The following is a 23,108-nucleotide window of genomic DNA, read 5'->3' as shown; positions in this document are numbered from 1 at the left end:
AATTTTTTTTAAAAAGTGAATCTGCTAAAACATAGGTAGTATTTATGATTTCACATTTAATCTTAAACAATCTAAATGTTGATATACATATTTTACAGCTTATTGTGGATTGGAAGTACTGGAGCTGTGTGGAAAGGTCTCAGCTAGCATTTTATGCCCTGATTTAGCATCTTTTTGTGTTAACAAATTAAATATGAACATTTTTATTTTTATTTGTTTATAATTGCTCAAAATGAACATACTGTAGCTTATGGATTGTTCACCAACTATGCACTGAGACTGTCTTTGACTATTTGTATTTACCATCATATTAGGATTGAGCATCAGTCAGCTTTATTCTCATCCAAGGCCTGAATTCAGGAAGGCACTTAGGCATGTGGTTAACTCTAAGCACATGCTTTACTGAATAGGAGTGCGCTCCTTAATGAGGTCCAAGTTCTTATATGAGCCAGGTTCTCAGAAAGGCAACACACACCCTTGCCTGGTACTCATAAAAAGGTGACCTAGAGTTGGTTATCATTCACACCCATGTTCCCCAATATCCTTGCATGCACCTAAAACTGTTGATCAATAGAATGTGCTTAAGTCCATCCCTATTCAGGGCTGCACTTTAAGCACGTGCAGTGTTGTCCTGAATAAGGGATGTGTTCCTGAATTTGGGCTTCAGAATCAAATGGAGCCTCAGTCACCTGCCAAGGCCTAGAATGAAGCTGAGAGTGACCTAAGTTGATCAGAGGACTCCAGTGAACATCAGTTTCCCCACAATTATCTTCCCCCAAAGAAGTGAAGTGTGGTTCTGGTTAATTTTCCATAACTTCATAAATGGTATTTTCTGTAATTTTGTAAGTGATATTTTCATAAAGAGAAATTTTACCCCTGGATGTAAGGAAGTCCAGGGCAATGTGCTAGTGGAGTAAGAATTCTGCTACTGCCACTCTCAGATCTAAAATGTGCATACTGATGGGGTGGAAGAATAAAGAAAGAGAGGTTTATTTTGCCTTATAGAGTTTTATGTATGTATGCATGCAGTGCTGTTGTAGCCACGTCAGTCCCCGGATATTAGAGAGTCAAGGGTGGGTGAGGTAATATCTTTTATTGGGCCAACTTCTCTCTCACCAACAGAAGTTGGTCCAATAAAATATGCACCTTGTAGAGTTTTAAACATTTTCAGTTTTAGCTTCAGCCATTTTGTTACTGCACATTTTAAAAGGATTTCAGAATGCAAGACAAACTAAAATGATTTAAGGAGAAAAATATATTGCCCTATGGCGTGAGATATTAATTCTGAACTTTTGACTAGATTCACAGCTTTATGTCCACTTCTGAAAAAAAGTAATGTATGCATTCAAAGGTCGTCCATTACAAAACTGGTATTGCACAGTAAATAAAAGATTATTTAACTTGAAAAAAAGTTTGGGGAATTTTTAAGGGGGAAGGTACACTGCGGAATTGGAATTTAACAAATGCACATTACATTACATTTCTTAGAAGTGTAGATACATTTGGGGAAGCTAATTGAATGAATATGATCCTCAATTCAGATATGTCCAGAGACTTAATACGGTATTATTTTTGGGAGTATTTTGCTCAAATCCAGAATGTAGCAACCTCTTCCTTGCCCAGCAAACAGCAAAGACTGCCTTACTAGCCAGAAGAATATGGATAAAAATGGCAGGTCCTCTTGATCTCTAAATACCTTCTGTTTATTTAAATGAAGCAGCAAACCTTGATACTGAATTGTGATAAATTTGTGCCTGGGTAAATGTAATCTTCTCTAGATGTTTGAGGTAGTAATGTAGCAACAAAACGTATCAGGATGAACATTAGGAGGCTATAAAAACAAAAAATTACACCTTGACACCATCATGGAAGTGGATGTTTTTCTTAATAAGCCCCAGGCTGTCTCTTAACCAGGTTCTCAGAACGTGCCACTCTGCCTGGGTCTTAGGAAAAGATGACCTAGAGTTGGGTGTCATTCATATCATCTCCCCCAGTAGCCTCACATGCACCTAAAATAGTGTTTTGTGCTTCAGTACAGATGACCTAGAATATTTTTCTTATATTGCACTCAGTTTTAAGTACAGTGAAATAACTGATAGGTCTGGCTAAAAACAATTAGTTTAAATTAGGCTAAATAAGGGAGGGAAGGAGAAACATATGATGTAGATCCCCCTTGTGTTAATTCCAATGTCAGATGCTCAGCTGCAGCCCTTGTTTGAATAAGTGAGCTGAAACTTACCTTTAAATTTCAGGCTCCAGTATGGTAGACTTACATGAATGCAGCTGCAGCCCAGATATATGCATATATGTAAATATATCCACATGCACGCAGGGTGGGGCTGTTGAAAGTGACTGACCTTACCACGAGCATCTTTTTTTAAATGCAGAAAACCTGCGATCATAATTGAGATGTCCATTGGAGAACACTGTCATTTGTATTTTATGTCATTTGTACTTACCATGGTATATCTTGGTTTTAATGATAGCTACACTGAAATATCCCAGTTGCCTTGCATGTTAGAATTTGTTGGTATTTGGATAATGTGTGAGTAGTTCTAATATTAAGATGTTCATCTTTTTTTCTTAAGCTGGCCTCCTGAAAATATCCATTTTTCCATTCTGGGTTTTTCTCGTTTCTGGTTTGCTTTAGTGTAAGACATTTGAAACAAGAGCAGGAAAAATATTCTTACACGTTTGACAGTTTGATAGCCCGCTGTGCTAAGTCTTTAACCTTTTATCACTGCTCACCCCCACATAAGTGCTACTAGTCCGTGCCCAGCTTACAGTACAGTAATTTGCTCTGCTTATTTGCAGAAGAGTGCAATCAAGTCTCCCTGAGTGTTGGCAGTTGTAGTGCCAGCAGGTTTCTCACCCCTCAGTATTACTTATTGTAGGCCTCAGTAGAAATGTGTCAAGTTTAACTCTTGCTGTCATGCTGTAAGGATGTAGCAGTTTTTTTACACTCAGAAATGTGTTGTCCTTGTGGAGCACCAGAGAAGCATATACTTCTAGTGATTTGTAGTCTTACAGTACTGTATAGATTTCTTCTGTAGGTCATATGTTGTCCATTGGTCAACATTACATCCAAATTGGCATGTGGCATAAATGGACATGACTCTGTTGGCTTTAGTGTAATTGCACCCTATTTAAATAATATTGAATTAGATCAACTATCAGAGGGGTAGCCGTATTAGTCTGGTTCTGTAGAAGCAGCAAAGAATCCTGTGGCACCTTATAGACTAACAGACGTTTTGCAGCATGAGCTTTCGTGGGTGAATACCCACTTCTTCGGATGCAAGACATCGGACTTGCATCCGAAGAAGTGGGTATTCACCCACGAAAGCTCATGCTGCAAAACGTCTGTTAGTCTATAAGGTGCCACAGGATTCTTTGCTGCTTCTAGATCAACTATGAATTAGATCAACTATGAGAGGAGAAAAAACAGAAAAATATGATCTGAATGTGACAATACAGGGTTATTTGCAGTGTTGTTGTAGCCATGTTTATCCCAAGATATGAGAGAGACCAGGTGGACCAACTTCTATTGATGGAAGGTACAAGCACTTTACAGAGCTCTTCTTCTGGTCTGGAGAAAGAAACTCAGAGTGTCTTGGCTAAATACAAGACACATCTCTACTGCTATGATGATACCCCCATAAGACCTTTCAAAATTCCTGGGACCCACATGTACCTATCACAATTGTGGTGCATCTTATCCAGTGCATCAAATGTCCCAACAACTATGTGGGTGAAACCAATCAGTGCACTCTTGAATGAACTCTCACAGAAAAAGAAGACGATAACCCTATATCCTCTGTGAGCGAACGCGTTTTGCAAAGTGATCATTCCATATTTGATTTCTCCATTCTCGTCCTCACAGGAAACCTGCACAACACATTCAAAAGACAAGCATGGGAGCTTAAATTCACCATGGATTCAACAGAAACAGTACAACAACTTGTAATACACCCTACTGCCTGCTAACCCTTAATTGCCCACTTCACTTTAAGTGATCTCCCACAATGTGTTAACCCCTTAAGCTTAACAATCTGTCCTAAGATGTATTTAACGTAGACACTCTGGTTTCTTTCCCCAGACCTGAAGATGAGGCTCTGTGAAGCTCAAAAGCTTTTACTTTCCATCAACAGAAGTTGGTCCAAGATATTACCCCACTTCCCTTGTCTCTCCTATACAGGGGTTAGACAAGAACCTTCTGATGTTAAACAATGTTTATATTTCCTTTTTGGTGACATAGAATCATAGAAATGTAAGACTAAAAGGAACCTCAGTAAGTTATCTAGTCCAGTCCCCTGCACTGAGGCAGGACTAAGTATTATCTAGACCATCCGTGGAGGGTCATTGTCATGTGTTCTTAAAAACCTCCAATGACAGAAATTCCCTATGTAATTTGTTCCAGTGCTTAAATATCCTTATAGTTAGGAAGTTTTTCCTAATGTCTAACCTAAAATCTCTTTTGCTGCAACTTAAACCTATTACTTCTTGTCCTATTATCTATGGATAAAAAGAACAATTTATCCTCATCCTCTTTATAACAACCTTTTACATACTTGAAAATTATCAAGTCCCTCATCAGTCTTCTCTTCCCCAGACTAAACACATCCAGTTTTTTCAGTCTTTCCTCATAGGTCATGTATTCTAGAGCTCTAAATTTTCCTTACTGGTCAATAGCCATATTTCAGAGTTGCTACCGAACTCCAGTCCTGGGAAGGGGATGCCACTTGACCTCCTCTTGTCTTTTCATCTGTCAGTCAAGCAGAGAGACCTCTGCATACAGAGTAGAGAGCTTCGGGGAGATGCAACAGAGACCCCATAGATAGCAGTGAGAGTGTAGTCTCAGAATGCACCACCAGTGAAGGGATAGATCAGGGGTTGGTGGCCACAAAGCAACTATATGTTTGCTACTGAAGTGGGAGATGGGTAGGGGAATTTGATGATCAAGATTTGACTATTGCACCAAGGCCTGGAGCAGACAGTCCATGGAGCTGTGGCCACTCCTGCCCTCCCATCTCTGCTGAGCAGCGAGTCAGCGATTGGAAATGAAGTGGATGTTTTTGTGCTATTCCGATTACATCGAGAACATGTTGTACCTATTGACTTTTGTCAAATCACCTCCCGAGAGAGTTAATTGAAACTGCAGATGCAAATTGTGAAGTTTGTGTTGTATGAATAGGCAAATAGGCAGAGATATCTGTGAGCAGCTATTTGTTTGCAAAATCATGATTTCTTTGTGCATAGCTAGAGTATGCATATGGCTTACATATAGTTTGTAAACATCAGACCCTCCCAAAGTGTTTGTTGCAAAATTTAATAAAGTGAAACATAGTGACATTGAGATAATCTGTTAACATTCATTAGGTACAAGGAATTCTTTGTATTTGGAATAGACAGAAATTAACAAAAAAGTGATTGCTGGAGGAGCTCATTTGGTTTAATTCAGTGGATTCAAATGTTTGTCTCTGAAGAGTGACTCCGTCTGCCACTTTTATATGTTAACGGCCATGAGCTGATGCCACAGTAAAAGCTTGTGGTAATTAAGAATATCAAAAAAGGCCTCAACTTGGTTAAAAACCTATAGTTCATCCACCTAAAATCTCCCCAGGATTTTAGTAGAAAATAAATGTGACTTTCTAGATATTAGTTTTTTAAAACAATTTAAAAAAATACATTTTATTACATTTTCTTTTCAAATGGTATAGTATGGAAGCAACACAGGGTAAATTTCTCAGGCATGCCAGGCAAACAGCATTTGTTATGTTTGAGTACATTTTTCCAGTTTATTTTATATTGAAATAAAGTAAATATTCATCAAGCATCCTTACCCCCTCCTTCAAATACCTCCCTCCAAAATGCACTTTTCCTACCAATTACTCTCCATCCTTGCTTTTTATTGTTCAGCGTCCACACCGTGCTATGTACTTGAAAGACAGGAATTAAAATTTCCCCTTCCAAAGAGTTTATAAATGTAATAAGCAACATACAAGTGAGGGATAGGGAATGGCATATTTGTTAAGTTCTGATGTTTCCTGGGGTATCCAAGACTGTGAGGCATCTCACCACCACCAGCCCCTTAGTATGAGGAAGTCTTGTCTGTGCTGGCTGTGGATCAGCTCCCTGAAGCCACCAGCCTCTGGCAACACAAGCACTACCTTCTAGGTCTCCACAGGCATTGCTTTCTCTGTCCAGGTTAACCACAGGCACACACCAACCTCTGAGTGTTCCCTGTAGTGTACCGCCCCTTATCCAGTGAAAGTTCACAGAATTACCATGTCACTATTCCCAAAGTAACAGTATACTGCAGCATATTAACAACCCCACCAGCCCAAAGTCCTGGCATCAGGCCGGCCCACCCTGGCCTGGGCCATGGAAGAGCGGGAACTGGAAGCAGGCGGGAAGGGGTCTGGCAATGGAGTGTGGCCAAGGTCACACCGGGCTGTTTGGGGAGGCAGTTCTGCTAAGAGTATAGTGTAAAAATGATGTAAAGTGGGAGTTTGGCAATTTGCCGAAGGCTATGGTTAAATTATATTGGTAATGTACTATATTAACCAAAAGCTTCCCCAGGATGTCTTTGTCCATCTGTGAAGGAGTTTACCAGCCCCTTTGAGGCCCTCTAGAGAACCCTATGGTCTTACTACACCTTACTCCAGAAAAAGGCAGTAGAGTGGGGTCCTCCAAGCGACCTGGAGACAGCCAGGGCCCAGCAGGCTTGTATAAAAAGAACTGCAGGGCCAAAGTGAGTTCAGTTCCTTGCTGGAGCTGGAGCTGGAGCCTGGCTGCTGAGGGAGCTACAGGACCTTGGACAGAGCAATGCTGGCAGAGGCTGGGGGAGGGAGAAGGAACTCCTGGCTTGGTGCTGGGACTCAACCAGGACAAGACCATGAGGTAAGGATGAAGAATGTGCTGGGGCCACAGGGAAGCGACCCAGGGAATCGTAGAAGTGGCATAGTGTAGCTAAAGGTACCTGGTGGACAGCTGTCATCTATGGGGTCCGTGGGCGGGCACGGGTCCCCCCCATTGGCCATTGGGGAAGTGACTGGGACTTTGATATACCCCAGAAGGGGAACTGAACTCTTTTTTTTTAGTGGCCCAGCAGGAGAGCTGGGGGCAGAAAGGCCTAGAGAGGGTAAGAACATTGCCTCCTGGAGGACGGCTCGATACTATGGTCAAGACCATTTCAAGACTGCCGGACTAATTAAGGATCTGAGCCCAAGGAGGGCTACAGAAGCAGAAAGGCCAGGCACATGCACTCTGCCAAGGGGAGCTCTTGAGAGGTGTGCCTTCCCTCTATACCATCTTTCACTTTTATATCGGTGGATGGTAAGTGCATGTGTGGGATTACTTTAACTGTATGTGTAGACTTTCAAGAATAACAGAAAGTACCTGATTAAAAAACCTAAATGTGTTCTAAAATCATTCTTGGGAGCAATTAAGTATTAAGCAATTAAGCAAGTAAGTATTCGAAGAAGGGGACCATTTTAAGACTTTTGCCTTCAGAGGCTCCCAAACATATACTCTTTTAATCTTTCTTGGTGAACCTGATGCTAAAATTGTGTCCGATAGTTAAGTTTAACTTTTGTAGGGTTTTTGTAGTTTTGTCATAAGTACATTTTCATCCAAAGTGTCCTGCTGGATTGTATGTCCTTTTTCATTGTTGCAAGTTTTTTTCCATTTCTGTAGTGTTTTCTACAGATTCTAAATGCCTATCACATATAACCAGGCTTGGCAGAATTCAATTTAAAAAATAATTTAAATGGATAATATCAACTTTTTTTGAATGCATTTAATTTTTTTTCACATTTGCACAAAATTAGGGGTTTTAAGCACTTTTATTTTTAGCTATATAAATTTTCACAGTTGCAGAAAGTTATGGGGGGAGGATCAGACAATTATTTAATGACAGTAGGTGCTGAGATTCAGCAAGTTAAAGCTTTATAACTGTTAATGCACAAAAGTAAGTATCCTTAAATGAAACTCTGATAAGTTCTCAAGGAGCATTTTTCTTACTTTGTCTATCTGTAAATTTTGATTATGATCAATGAAAAAGTATCTTTTCATCAGTTTTTTTGTGCAGAGTGAAATTGACATTTACTGACACAAATCTAATCTTTCCAGCCTACTCCTAGCTACCTGTTTCATAAATATTGTTTAGTGACATATTTTTGATGCTATTTTGTCATAGGATTTTGACTGTTTCTTCACAATAATACATTTTGTCACTAAAATAAGTCATTGTCATTTAGTATTGTCACTAAAATAAAATCTGATAGTGGCCATTAAAAAGTCAATATTTATCAACAGTTGCTCCTCAGCAGTATCTGAAATGCCACATTTATTGCCTAATTTAAATCCTTGTTAGTTACAATGATGTTGACAGTGATCTCTCTCGCTTATATACATGGTATTTCTAGCTTTTTAACATATAGTGGTTGCCATACTTTTCTAATAGGTAAAATTAGCAAATAACAGTGGCATCTCAGCTGCTACTATTTGGTATGTGTTGGCAGATATTAACTTCTTAATGGTGACTACTTTATATCATAGGATGGGAAATGCACATCTACCCCGATATAACGCAGTCCTCGGGAGACAAAAAATCTCACCGTGTTATAGATGAGACCGCGTTATATTGAACTTGCTTTGGCCCCCCCATTTCTTGGGGCTGGGGCCGGGGTGAGGAAAGTGGAGCGGGCTGCTCCTGGCCCCCTGCTAATCCCCCGGGCCACTCAGGGACTGTGGGCCCCCCAAATTTGCCCCCTCAGCTCCTGCTTCCTAGACCCTGGTGAGGGGGAGCCCCTGACTGCCCCCGAGACCATCTGCCCCTTATCCAACCCCTCGGCCCTGGTCCGGCCTGGCACCCTTAACACGCTGCCCAGAGCAGCATGTCAGAGCTTTACCACATTGTATGCGAACCCGTGTTATATTGGGACGCATTAGATCGGTGTAGAGGTGTACAATACCTCTGAGAGAGTGAGGGTGTTGTTAGTAACATAGGTTTAACTGGTACATAGAATCGTAGAACTGGAAGGGATGGGACATAACAGTTTTATCTATGTGGCTCTAGTTGAGTAGTGTAAATATCCAAGAAAAATTTTATATTACAATTTATACTGGTAGCATAATTTCTGGAAGCTTATAAGTTATGGGTCTGATCCAAAGCCGATTGAAGTCCAATGGAAAGACTCCTATTGTCTTCCATGGGCTTTAGAACATGTCCTCTATTAGCTGATTCAAACTCACCATTTCCACCAGTGATAGAACAGATGGGAGCTGTTATTTAAGACAGAAGTCATAGTAGTTACTTTGTTCGCTTTGCAAAATTTCTTTCATTTTATCTTAATCTTCCAATACAGCTGCAAAATCTTGAACGTTGATAATTGAGGAAGTTTTTAAAATTTCATCAATCCCAAAATACACCTTTCTGGGGGCAAGTAAATAGAGGAACATCTAGTTTTATTAAAAATGACCACATAGAAACCAGAATTCACCTGTGCAATTTACACTGGATCCCTTTTTAAATTTAACATTTTTGATCTATTTAGCTATCAAGGCATTCATGCCACACTCATCAACAAAGTATCAAAGATTAATGTTGCCGTTGTGGTATTTCTTATAATTTCTTCTATTTATTCTTGGGAATGCTGCAAATGTTGAGTTAAACTTCTCTGTTTATCTAATGCAAAATTGGCACATTTTAAGGTCAACCACTGAACAGGGTTCTGGGAAATCTATTATAAAAGAGAACATTTAATGCTCCAGTAAACATCAAATTAATTACATCGATGGTACATGAATACCAAAAGAAAGTGAGCATAATTAATGCTACTTCAGCAAATACCAAAGGAAATATTGATGATTCTGCTAATGTATTATGCAAAAGTTTCTTTATGTAAAACAATATAATACCATCTCTCACTGAGCTTGTGTAGTTTAATTTATACTTTAATATAGATATAAACCTAAATTGCTGATAAAAACATATCAGATTTGTGTTTTCCAAGTAAAATATGAAAACATGGTCTGAATTAGTTGTAGTTCAATATTATTATAATTTAGGTCAGAAGAAAGGTAGAGCTCAGGAAGACACCATGAAGATGTCTTCTAGAGTTTATAATGAAGCATTAAGAGCTGGAGCTGTCTTATCATGATCAGTAATCTGGTGAGTGACAATCCCATGAAAATGTCACATTAGTGGCATTATGCTTTCTCTTGTTTACAATCTCAACCTTAATGCATTCCACCCTGCCTGTCACAGAATACTGTCAGAGCAGCCACTGTAAAATGAGCTGTCTACTCCCAGAATGCATTTTCTCACCCAGAAACAATGTAATAAGAAATATAATTAGATTTCTCTGATTTTAGCTGAGCATAATAAAATTATTTAAGGAGTTTTTCACATATTTTTTGCAGATGTTAGCACTTTAGAAATTTGCATTGGAATCTTACTTTAGCCACTAAGACTGACTTTCAAGCAACAATAAGCAGGGTATAGTTAACTACTGAAGCAGAAATCTAGAGTCAATGAGTAATTATTAAGAGCTTTCCAGAATATTAGCTGTTTCAGTTCCTGCAGTGATGGAATAGTTCATTAGACAGTCCTGTTTCTGGCAACTCCTGAGAATTGATTCTGATACGAAACAGCCAGCTATTTTGATCAATACTGTAATTACTCTTATTGATGGATTGTTTTACAATGATAGTCATCATAGCAATATGTCTGCTCAGGAGGTATCAAGAATGTCCACTGCATGCAGTAATGCACCACAAATATCTGATTCAAATCAACACACTATTGAGGCTGGGATGACAAGCGTGAAATTAATTGTTCCACTTCATGTAAGACCTGCATTCTTCTTTTGAGAGAGTAATTTGTTGCTGTGTGTAGCTTGAGAACAGTACAGCCTCAGTGCTGTGTTAGGTGTGTGGTTTGGGGGTTTGTTTTAGGTTTTGTTTTTTTTTTGTCTTTGTCTTATTCTTCACCACCAACTATTCTTTCTTTCTCCTAGGAATCAAAAAGAATTTTTTTGGTTTTTTATTTTTAGATGATTCAGCAAGATTCCATACTCTTTTCTTCTTGGGGAATGGGGCGGGAAGGAAGTGTCTGTCTCAATAACAGGAAAAAATTATGATGCCAAGCAAATGAAAAGTTTAAAAATTCTGGATGGATAAAAAATACTGGGCAAAATACTGAGGCGAGAAAATCCAAAATTCTAATATATACACACACACAACAGCAGGGTACCCACTGTCTGGAAGCAGAAGTGTAGTCCCAGCATCACTTGTAGTACAGAAATACATGTTTCATGGATGTTTATACTAAAACTTGTAATCTGTAAATTGCTTGGTACTGAAGGCAACTTTATGACTAGATCCAGTTAAAATATTTTTTCAGGAGCGTAGAAATTGGCATCTCAGACTGCACCATTGGCCTTTGATTGTTGGAAGCGAAGTCATGTCATGAATTGATATTGTAGTGATAACTATTGTAGGTTGCACAAAATCACATTATTCCCTCACTTCTTCCTTTTGTTTTTTTAGGTCAAACTCCCTTTCATACTTCAGATCTGGTCAAATAATATGGAGATTGTTCCAAATACTAAGCAGGCTATGTTTGAACTCTAAGGATTTAAACTTACCCAGTTCTTTTATGTAATCATCTGCCGAATGTCTACTTTATCAGAGCCTCTAGCTATAAAGTGGGCGGACTACTTAGATTTATTTATAGAGTCTTTAGTAGTATGCTTAAAGCACCATTGTGAAAATAAAAATGCTGCCTTTCTATTTTTGTTCCTGCTGCCTTCAGGAAACCTCAAAGCAGAAACTTCAATAACCTACGAAGTTTTTATAAATGCTACACTCCAATTTTTTTTTTTTTTAAAGAAGATAGTATCGCGATAATAACCAGGTATGAGTGACCTTGTTTGAATGCTGCAAGAACCAATTTGAATCATCAGATTAACTCAAAACAAACAAATTGCCATAGCAGATGAGACTAGTAGTCCAGTATCCTGGCTCTGATGCTGGCCAATACCAGATGCTGTTGACAAAGGTGCTAAAATCACCATACTGGTGAAAAACTATGGAAAACCCTTACTATAAAGAGAGCTTCTTCCTACTGAGTTGGTTGGCTTATGCCCTTGACACATCAAGGTTTATCTCACTTCTATTTTTTAAAAATCCTATCTAAAGTAACTCTGTTCTCATTATCATATTTTCAAATACTGCTGAGCCCTTGGCCTCAATGAGTTCCATAGTTTAGAGATGTGGTGTTTAAAATATTTGTAAATCGAAATGTTTTTCTGTTTCCAAGAACTGTATTCCTTTTATTGCATCGACAGAGTATGAATAGGGGCGCCTGATTTGCTTTCTGTCATATGTATACATGACAGACACATATATAGTACAATAATTAATTGTACATGTCTTTCATGTCCTCTCCAAGCTAAGCAGTCCTAATTTTTTCAGTCTTTCCTCGTACTGACGTCTTCAGAGGTCTCGGAATTTAAAAAAAACCAATCTCTGAACCTCCTCTACTTCCACATTATCCTGTTTGAAATAAGGTGACTATAACTGAGTAGAATATTCCAAGTGAAGCATCCCATTAATTTAATAATGAAAATACTGTAATGTTAAAAAATTAGAAATGTTAGGAAAAAAAATGTTTGTGTCTCATTTCTTCTACAGCCTAGCAGTATACTTTTTTTGACATAATATTGAGGAGAACTTTCAGTGAGCTGCTCACAGTGACTTCCCGGTCTTTTTTCCAGCGTGGGTACATTAAAGTCCCAGTCTATCAGCTCACCCCTCCCATGCCACCAAGTCAATGCCTCCGTCCACACAGAGCCAGCTGAGGCATTGGAGCCTTAATTTAGTGCCAAACAATATGTACAAATAGTTGACATTACTTTGTCAAGATTGAATTGCATCTGCCATTGTGTTGCCCATTTACCTATGTTATGTCCCTCTGCAGTTCTCTGTCCTTGCTAGTCCCGATTAACACAAATAATTGTGATCTGCAGGTACACACAACTTTTTAGAACTCACTTTCCAATATCACTTGATTCTGTAGTACTTTGTCCTGGCTTTACTAGAAGAATAGGTACAAGATACCAAAAAGGAGGTTGTTGGAGGCAGGAGCTGTCTTTTGTATTTTGTTTTTGTTCTGTGTTTGAACAACTTCTGGCACAAGGGATCTTGATCCATTACTGGGGCTTCTAGGCTTTACTGCAGTAGAAATAATATGTTTTGTTTTTCCCTGTGATTTTTCTGTCTGATAAGAAAAACCAAAACAGTACTCATGAGATTTGCAGACTCAAGATGTTTGGCTAAGATTTTGGATAAATGGCTAAATTTTGGTTGCTTATCTGCATCTCAAATTTTTGAAATTCACTTATGTTTTAATAACTGACCACAGCTTAAACACCTTGTGATAGTGTCAATCATGCTCTGTTTCTCTTTTTTTACAGCCTTATATAACTAAAGCAGACAACAGCTAGACAGTACCTTTTAACCTTGCATTCAGAGATGTGGGAAGTGTCTAAGATTTGTTTCCTACTATTTGCATAACATATCCATATTAAGTTTGACTTTCCAGTGATTGTTCAGTGCTTTTTTTTTGTGTATCAAGGATTGATGCAAGAAAAATGATCTAACAAAGTGACTGGAAAAGTTGATACTTATAACTGACAATGCCTCCATTAGTACTGAAAAGACTTTCTGCTCAGCTGAGAAAGTGTTTGCAAAATATTGACTGAACACTTGCCTAATACCCTAGATGATACCCTTGGTAGTTTATAATAAATCATGTGTGGAAAATATGAACTGGAGTGAAAGTGCATTGATGGGGTATGTATCATTGTAAAATGTATTGAATGTAAGGTCAGATTTTTCTCTAGCCTTCACTGTGTGCAGCTGCAATGACTAGTCTAAACTGGTTAGCTTTGTGATGAATTTACTGAAAGACATTTTGGGCCACATATCAAGTTCACTATGGTTGTTACGGCTGCAATTGAGAACAGAATTTGGGCCTTTTTGTTTCAAGAACATTCCACCTTCTTTGCTGCCACAGCTCTCAGCCTTTGCATTGGTAAGCAAAGCTATTGAAATATATCTCATTTGCATGGGTCCCATGGCACTAACAGTAATCTGTTCACAACAATAATAATCACTCAACAGAAGAGCTTTTTTAAGTGATTTTATGATGAGCATAATAAGCATACATCATAAAAGTGATGTGTAAGAAACATGCATAATTAAAATTCCATTTAATTAAAACAAATTATTTCACTTTATTTTTGGAACTGCACTGAAGGATTTTTTTTTTTAAGACAAGAATTTTTCAAATAATAGGAGCTATTCAGATCAAATACATTCTTCCAACCACTATTAAAATTCCTTATGCAAAGGCTTTAAGTTGTTGAGCATGTCAGCAGATTGTGGGAATAATGCAAAAATTGGAAGTATTTAGGGCTGGATGAAATAGTTTTGTTAAATGAGCTCTCCCATCCAGAAATATGAGGGAGATTGTGTTGTGTGAAATAATTAAAATAACCCCCAAAACCGATGTGTAACTCATTTACTCAAAACTCAGCCTATGTTGATTGAAAGTCGGTTTATTGTTCTGACATGATAACGTGACGAGGCTGACTGACCTTTGTTTTGAGGTATGTTGGAAACTCAAAATGTAATACAGGCATGTGGCCATATGTGAATCAAAACCAAGCAAAGTAGTTCTACAAACATCTGTAAACTAAAAACCTGCAGAGTTTTGTAAAATTCCAGGGACATCCAGTTTTGGCCTCTACTCCATCTCCAAAGGGTCTTGCTGTGGCAGGTCCTGGTGGATAATTGTTTGAATGAAACCTTTTGAGTTTCACCCATCATTAAACGTGTGTGTAGTGAATGAGTAGCCCATATAACAAAAGCCACCATCACGATGGCCACTAATTGGGATCTTTGTTATTGGCATACTCAGGAGAGAGAGGCCACAGTTTCAGTGACCATGGAAATGCAACTAGCTACTCACCCCTACAGTTATTAAAACATGCATGGATACCCTCCATGTTCTGTACTTGTTTCTATAAATAAACAGGACTTCAGTGTGCAAGCCTCTTAGTCTGGCATCTGACACAACACTAAATGTGCTTACAGTTATTTTTCAATCAAAATCTACAGCATGTTTGCAGTTGCTGAATATTGCTGATGTCTGTCAGTGTTAAATGCATGGTATTAATTAAACTGAAGAGTTTTCATGTAATTTCTAACATCAATTTTAATAGAAGTGGAGTGAAGCTTACTATTAAACTTTCCAATATTTTACAACACTGGATGCTGTTCCTGGGAGCCAGGGATTTTGACTGCCATAATGAGGTGACACAGAGGAAGGTATTAAATAGTATTAGGAAATAGTAAAATTTTATATTTTTGTGTAAAAATAGAGATGTTTATCATACAAATTCATATATTCCTCCCCACCCCCCTTATTGTATGTAATAATTTGCTATTACTTTTCCTGGGGGAAAAGGAAGCACCTGTTTTTATCCATTATTTCATGCCTACCTATGACCAATTCCTTTTCATGGTACATTGCAGTGAATTCAGTATGACTCATTACCTGACATTTATCTTGAATTCATCAGTAGACAACAGACACAAACAAGTTTTTTTTTCCTTATAGATCATACCAAAGGTAACAGAAAATGATCAAACTGTCTTTTGCTCAGGTAATATACTGTACCACTATTTGCTGACTATCCTAAATATAGCAGATTTTCTATTGATCTGTCTACATCTTTATTACCATAATCTTATCCGCTTTGTTGCTGTTACAGTATATGATCTGTGATCACACAGGTTTTATTTTTATCTGCTACATCAGAAGTAGTGCACCCTCAATCACTTACAGTTCTGAGATTGTTTCTACATTTATTGATTTAAAAAAAATGTTTAAAGCTTGCTTTATGGAATTCTGAGGAGTGGAAATTCAAAGGTTTGCTTGTTTGATAAATGTCTTACAACTCCAGCATCTCACAGTAAGGAAATATCACCCATATAAAGAAAATAAAGGAGGAAAATCACAAAGTACATGGTTTTTTTTCTTTTTCTTTAGAAATCGTTGCAGCGTGGTTTAAAGGGCAGAATAAAAGGAATGTAGAACCAATGCTACATATGTTGTTGTTGCACTACAGATACAGATTATGGGCACTTACGTAGCCAGCTTTATTGCAGGCAAAATCTTTCTAAGTGGAGAACAAATACTCACTCCTTTAATTTCAGGGAAACCCTTTCCGTTTCTAAATGGCTAAAATAAAGTGTTAGCTTATGGAAGGAAATTCTCGTTACTTGAAATTCCTTGGAAATGGTGTGGTTCATGGACTTCCTATTGACCGGGAAATGTTGAGTAACATTTTCAAAACAAAATGTTTTTATTTTTTTCAACCCAGGGACTCTAGTAGTGGCCATTTTCAATTCAGTTTTATATGCATCAGTATCAGTCAGGGTGGCAGGAGAATACAAGACTGGTGCACAGACAAACCAAATGAAAAGGAATAAATATTCCTCCCCCCTCTCATCCCCCTGGACTAGGATAGGCAGTCGGAGTGAGTGTGGGAAGGGGGAGATAGAAGGCGCTCCCCACTCCACGTTAGAAATAGGAGGCTCTTGAATATTTTGCAGTGATGGCAGGGCAGCCTGGTATGGGCTGATTCTGGAGAACAATAAGGAGACCTAAGGTAGTGTCTTTCTTCAGCAATGTCTTTCTGCTCTTCCTCAGCCATGATCATATGATCTTCCACCAGGCTGCTGCTGGTCTCCTGCCACAGGATGCATTCCTGGAGAAGCAAGGATCTATTTTTTATGGATAAATAATAGCCTCTCCACATTTTCTGAGCCTGTCAGAGACTCTGTTACCAGCTATTTACACTAAAAAAGTGGTCCGAGTAGCTGCTTGAGGGTAGGAGAGGTGGGGGACAGCCAGTTGTTGCAATGCTTAGCCACACATCCCTCTTCAGCTTCTAGTAATGAAGAAGATCTGAGATAAAGGACACTTGCAAGGGATCCTGGACATATCTGTGTAACCTTCTCTATGTTGCTGCTGCTGCTGTCTTCCTTGAGGGGTGAAGAGGAGATGTGAATGAGTCCAAAGTCCTTCAAGCTATCCCCAAAAGGAACTATTGTTCTCTCCTTCAGTGCATATGGTGATACTCCCTTCCTGCTGTAGAATCTACCTTCAGTTGCCTTATCTCCGTTTATTTTTCAAATGGAGCATGCTTGCCTCACTCCGATGAAACACTTAGACTTTGAAACACCATTTTCCAACTGAAAAGTGTTCTCTTGGGAAGTTATTGACCAGTTCTAATTGTGAGACTTGAGTGCAGGGAAAACTGATTTTATCTGGAGTCCTTTTTTACTGATGGACCTTGAGAAGAAGAGTGAGAGTTTGATCACTGACTGACTGTGGTTGAACTTGGATGGACTATGTAAAGACCTTATATTGATATCCTAAATGAAGTCTCTCTGAATCTCTGTCAAGGATCCAATTAATTATGTGTTGTATCTCCCCAGTTCCTAGCTAGAACAATAACTAGGGGGCATATAGAGACCTATTTTATGCCTCCCTGCAGCAGTTTCTCCAGCTAATGACAGAGATCTGCATATAATAGGCAGTTGAATTCATTGATTGCCTCTGTAGTTACCCTGGTTCATGCCTACAGCTATCTGCCTTGATGCTGCATTGCTTCTTCTTATCTACTGTATTTCTTCACTGTTGTAATATAGTCTCTTGGCAGCAGCTAGTCCTTGCCAATAACAGTTGGTATCTAGAGGAGGTAAGTGCCTTCTAAGTTAGAGTACATAGTTGGCGGGTATAATTCCATTATAAATTGCAGGTTCAAACATGTGCAGGAATGGTGAGCACACCCATATGTTACTCCAGTTCTTGTTTTTGGATATGCCACTTGAGGAGTATTTGTACCCTAAAAGGGTCGTGATCTGGGTTAGTGTTCTCACAGTATCTAGGGGAGTGGTACCAACATTTATGACCGTTATTCAATTTAAGGAATTATCTGCTAATTTACTAGACAGACAAGGGGTAAATATATAGACCAGGAGTTGTTTTTAGACCCGGGCTTCTCTGTGCTCCCATCTTACCTCTAACAAAATCTAAAGTAAAAGAGCTCACCTGTCCAACTCAGCCTTTTTTAGATAACCAGTAATACTTCCAAAAAACTCTAAAATAGTCCAGTTCATTAAAAAAAATCCTAATTAGCTCACATTTGCCTTCTGCAACAATTTGGCCACATAGCTATTGTACTACATTATCCAAAAGCCATGTGCATAGGTTCCAAATTCACAGTACCCTCCTGGGTACTGGATGCTCAAGCTTTTGAAGGTGTCTCCAATGTAGGGAGTTCCAAATGCAAGTAGTAGCTTTCCATTTAACTGGACATCATAATTGCAGAAACCTTCAATTCACAAACAAGATAAGGGACCTTAAACAATAAATGGATCATTATATTATACATCAGTCCTCTGTGAATGACATAATATTAATTTTATGATCACTTTTATTTATTTATTCTGCCTAAGGAAAAATAAAGAATACTCATGCCTCCTAAGCTCAAACACACCTCTTAAAGATACAAAGTCATTTAAACATCCATTTTGCACAGTGAGAACCCCCTGTCCCATATATCCTCCTATGTTCCAAGATTATTTCAGAGCCCACCAAAAAGCAAAAGCCTGCTAATTAACAAAAATTAATTCATTCATATTTGCACAACACACATACTGACAGAGACCTGCATTTTGTGTCACATGCATTTCCTACCCCTTACCTAGGAAATCCTAGGCTCCTGGGAGGATAGTGGGAGTTATGCCATTAACTTCAATGGATCCCGGACTACACCCAGTATTTTTAAAGTAACTAACTCAGACCATTGAACTAATAACGGTGATCTTGAGCAGGTGTAAGTTATCATAGCTCTGTTGATGGCAACTTACACCAGCTGAGGATCTGCCCTGTAATACCTAACGAACTGATTAGAGGCTTCCATGCCTCACAATAAGTATGGTCGTGCCCTTATTTATCCCAAAGCATCTATTTATTGTTGGCAGTATGTCTTTGGCAGCTACATTATGTACCCAGTTCTGCTCTCGGTTACATGGGTGCAGCTCACGAGAGTACTAGCTAGTACAGCAAGTACTAGTTTAGAATTTTTGCATAGCAAATTTCATACCATATACAGTGTGCCTTTCTATAAAACAATTCTGCCTTTTATTACATATCTGGGTACATCTCTTATGAGCTGCAGCAACCATTGAATAGGGAGGTGCCATTTTTGCAGTCATTTTTGTGGCCATACACACTCTTAAAAAGTGGTTTTTCCCAACATGGATATCTTACATGAATGTATGTTCTCTAACAAAGGACTTGGTATAGTTATGAAAGCCAAAATGTATCTAATATGATGGCCTGTCCCTTTAAAGTTTGAGCTCTCTCCCTCATCCCCAGGAAAAGCCTCACTTTTGATTTGGTTTCAGTTTTGCTGTCAAAAGAACAATAAAATCTTCACAGCAGACAGCTGTGTTTCTAGCTTCTTCTCTGCTGGGTCCAAATATAACACCTAATGCTGCCTTTAAAAATGCTAATTTGTCTCCTGTCAAGACATTGCGGGAAATCGCTGTATCGGTCACACCTACATCGTCAAGCGACATATTTGAAGCTACATGAATGTCTTGTGTAACTGCTTTCTTCAGATGTCGCAGTTTGAAGATTTGAATTTTCTTAGCCACTTCTTGACTTAGCTCCTTTTTTGTGCTTTTTAATATTGTAGTTTGTTTCCTTAAATATGCTTTAAGCCAGGGAACGTAGAAAATCTGAATGCTACAATTCAGGAGGAAAAGCAGGTGTTTTAATGGGTGTATGGTGATTAAATAAAAGCTATTAAGTAGACAAATTATATCATCATTCACTCTAGCTAAAGATCTGAGGCCAAATTCTACCCTCCTTTATGCATTTTGAATCGCAGCCTCACCATCTAATTGGCCCACAGGACCACCAGGAAATCTCCTGGAATGTCCACAAAATGGCCATTGTCAGTTGAGGGTTGCCTATCTCTTTAAATTTATTTAGCCTAGAGACAGGATTTTTTTCAAGGCTTTTTCTTTCTTTCTTCTCTCAATTCTTTTGCCTTTTCTCCTCAGAGTTTTGGAATAGACTGTTAGCCCCCTAACTTTAAAGTGCAAGGCATGCTTGAGTGCATCATAATACACAAAACAGTGACACTACTATAAAAGCAGTTAGCCACTACCCCAGTGGTCTCCAACCTTTTTACGCACAAGATCGCTTTTTGAATTGAAGTGCAACCCAGGATCTGCTTCACCCCTTCCCTGAGGCCCAGCCCCCTCTCTCCATTCCCCATCCCTCTGTCACTCGCTCTTCCCCAACCTCACTCACTTTCCCTGGGTGGGGGCAGGGAATTGAGTTGCAGGAGGGGTGAGGGGTTTGGATTGTGGGAGGGAGTTTGGGTGCAGGAGGGGGCTCCAGCCTGGGGCAGAGTGTTGGGGTTCAGGAGGGGATAGGGGGTGCTGGCTCTGGGAGGGGGCTCGGGGCTGGGGCAGGGGTTTGGAGTGCAGGAGGAGGCACAGGGTGTTGGCTCTGGGAGGGGGTTGGGGTGTGGGCTCCCACCAGGCGGCACTTACCTCGGGCGGCTCCCGGTTGGTGGTGCAGCAGGGATAAGGCAGGCTCCCTGTTTATCCCAGCCCCATGCTGCTCCTGGAAGCAGCCTGCATGCCCCTGGTGGGGCAGGGGTCTCCGTGCACTGCCCCTGCCTGCAAGCACTGCCTGCCACAGTTCCCCGTTCCCGGCCAATGGGAGCTGAGGAGGCGGTTCCTGCATGCAGGAGCAGTGCATGGAGACCCCTGCCCTCCCCCTCTGCAGGGGCCACAGGCCAGGGGCATGCTGGCTGCTTCCGGGAGCGGTGCGGGCCAGCACAGGCAGAGAGCCTGCCTTAGCCCCGCTGTGCCGCTGGACTTTAGCACCCAGAGATTGCAATTGTCTATCAGTGGCTTCAGGATTGACCGGTCGTTCACGATCTACCAGTTGGTGACCACTGCACTAGTCTGAAGACATTTGAGGGGGGACAGAGAGATCTTTCTGTGAGCGAATGAGTGATGTAGCTTGTAGCAGGCTCCCCCTAGTATCTTTTCCTCTGGGTGAGAAGATGCTGATGCAGCCACAGGTGCAAGAAACTGTTCTTTAAAAAAAAAAAGGGGGGGGCAGCCAATCAGCTGCTAACAGAGTTAAATGTGATGAAAGGCTGTGTAAGTTATGTGGTTGTGGAATCTCTTATCTCTCACAAGGCTCTTTCTGACAAAGTTTGACACTAAATTCCATTGACTTTGGTGTGGTGCATGTGTATAACTGAAGGAAGAATTTGGTCCATTAGTCTTTATTTGAGGACTAAAAAGGTTTAATGAGCTTTTGATTTAGCCATATTAATGATCTCTGAGCTAAAATAATGGCAGAAGAAGTCTCAGCATAGCAACAGACACTTCAGGTTGGTTTTTATAATATTTAAAAATAACCATTTTGGGTCATTTTTAGCTAAATGAACAAAACCTCTCCCCTCCGACCTCTTTGTCCTTTTGTAGTAGAAAATGTAGAGTCCTAATCCATGTTATAGACAATTAAATTTGGAAATATGAGAAAAAAATATAAATATCATGTGGAAATGAGCCTGGTTATTTTGTTTTGAAAAGTGGTCACCATTCATGTGCAATAACATTGATTCCAACAAAACAATTTCCTAGTGTATATTTATGGAGTGAGCATGAGCGCCAAATTGGCATGGTAAAATGTAATGGCTTCTCTCGGTCTGTTGGTGATTCACATATCAAATATAGAATAAACAATTGGCAACTGTGAATCATGTGGCTAGAATTACATTGAGGGGTGTCCATATCTTCAAAGATTTAGTGGGAGAATGACCCTGAAAAAATCTAGCTCTGTAGTCCTCACTCAGGCAAAACTCCCAGTGGTAACAATGGGAGATTTGCCTGAATGAGGATTGCAGGATGAAGCCCTGAACTGGAACATCTTGTTCACCAGTGATTTCTGTGATGGGGATTCAGTATGCTAAAAGGAAAAATAACACTTCCAAAAAGGTAGGTTTAATATTGTCATATGAATTCAGCAATGTATAGCAGCAGTATCAGAAACATTGCATCATTCAGTTGAGTTCAGAACCGCTTAGGGCTGTTAATTAGGTGCAAGCTGCATATTTTAAAACATCTTTTGTTCAATATTTGCAGTAAATGAAAACTGGAAATATTGTTAAGGCACAAGAAATCAGTTCAATCTCTCAGTAAAGTATTAGAATAGAGTGTTACTGCAGCAAGACAGTGCACATCTGAATATTTTTAGTCTTCACTTCAGCCAAAGGAATGCTGAGAAGAGGTCTAAAACACTGCTATGAACTTTCCATAATTTTATGTAAAGCTGTTACATGCTGTTTTGTGAATTCTAGATTTTTATTATCCAAATTATATTTACAATATTTTGAAATATTTATTTCATGCTACCTACACATGCTCAGCAGTTTAAAAGACCATTCCTGGAGTTTTTACTCATGTGAAAAATCTTTACCTATGCAGGAGTTCCACTGATGTCAGTATGACAACTCAGATGGGGAAAGGATTACAGGATTGGGCCCTGTGTTGTTACACTCTGTTTTTGTTTGCGTGTGGAACAATGTGAAAGTGATTTATTGTACACATATATACACCAGATTATACCAGTCTTATAAAACATCTACTCAACCATGCACCTCCGATAAGTAATTTTTTTTCTGGATGATTAAATAATATTTTTTTATTATTAGCATCACAACAAAGGATGAGATTTTGTGCCTGGGCTTGTAAATTTTTGTGACACTTTTTCAAGGCTACTGAATGCAACATATTAATACTTGCTGTATACTTTTAATAATAAAATACACACTGCTGTACTTCACTTTGACACTTTTGTTAATATAGGAAATTCTTTACCCCTCTGCTAATATTTATGGCATATGTGCAGCTTGTTTATGTACCTA

At 39.2% G+C, this 23,108-nt stretch overlaps 1 protein-coding gene across 10 annotated transcripts in view; it reads left to right on the top strand.

The window, feature by feature from the left end:
* The window catches only part of CACNA2D3 (calcium voltage-gated channel auxiliary subunit alpha2delta 3), a 752,236-nt gene that overhangs the window by 131,163 nt on the left and 597,965 nt on the right, over window positions 1-23,108 (top strand). The window contains exon 1 of one of the 10 annotated variants that reach the window (XM_045024491.1): window positions 7,276-7,335. The exons of the other annotated variants lie outside the window; for them this stretch is intronic. The gene's annotated coding sequence lies outside the window, so the exon portion shown is untranslated. Of the gene's footprint in view, window positions 1-7,275; window positions 7,336-23,108 lie in introns of those variants that run through there. 10 annotated transcript variants of the gene reach the window in all.

This window comes from Mauremys mutica, chromosome 7 (genome assembly GCF_020497125.1).
Source record: "Mauremys mutica isolate MM-2020 ecotype Southern chromosome 7, ASM2049712v1, whole genome shotgun sequence".
NCBI classification, from domain to species: domain Eukaryota; kingdom Metazoa; phylum Chordata; order Testudines; family Geoemydidae; genus Mauremys; species Mauremys mutica.
The sequence above is the reverse complement of the archived record's forward strand: the minus strand, read 5'-3'. Positions and strand labels throughout refer to the sequence as shown.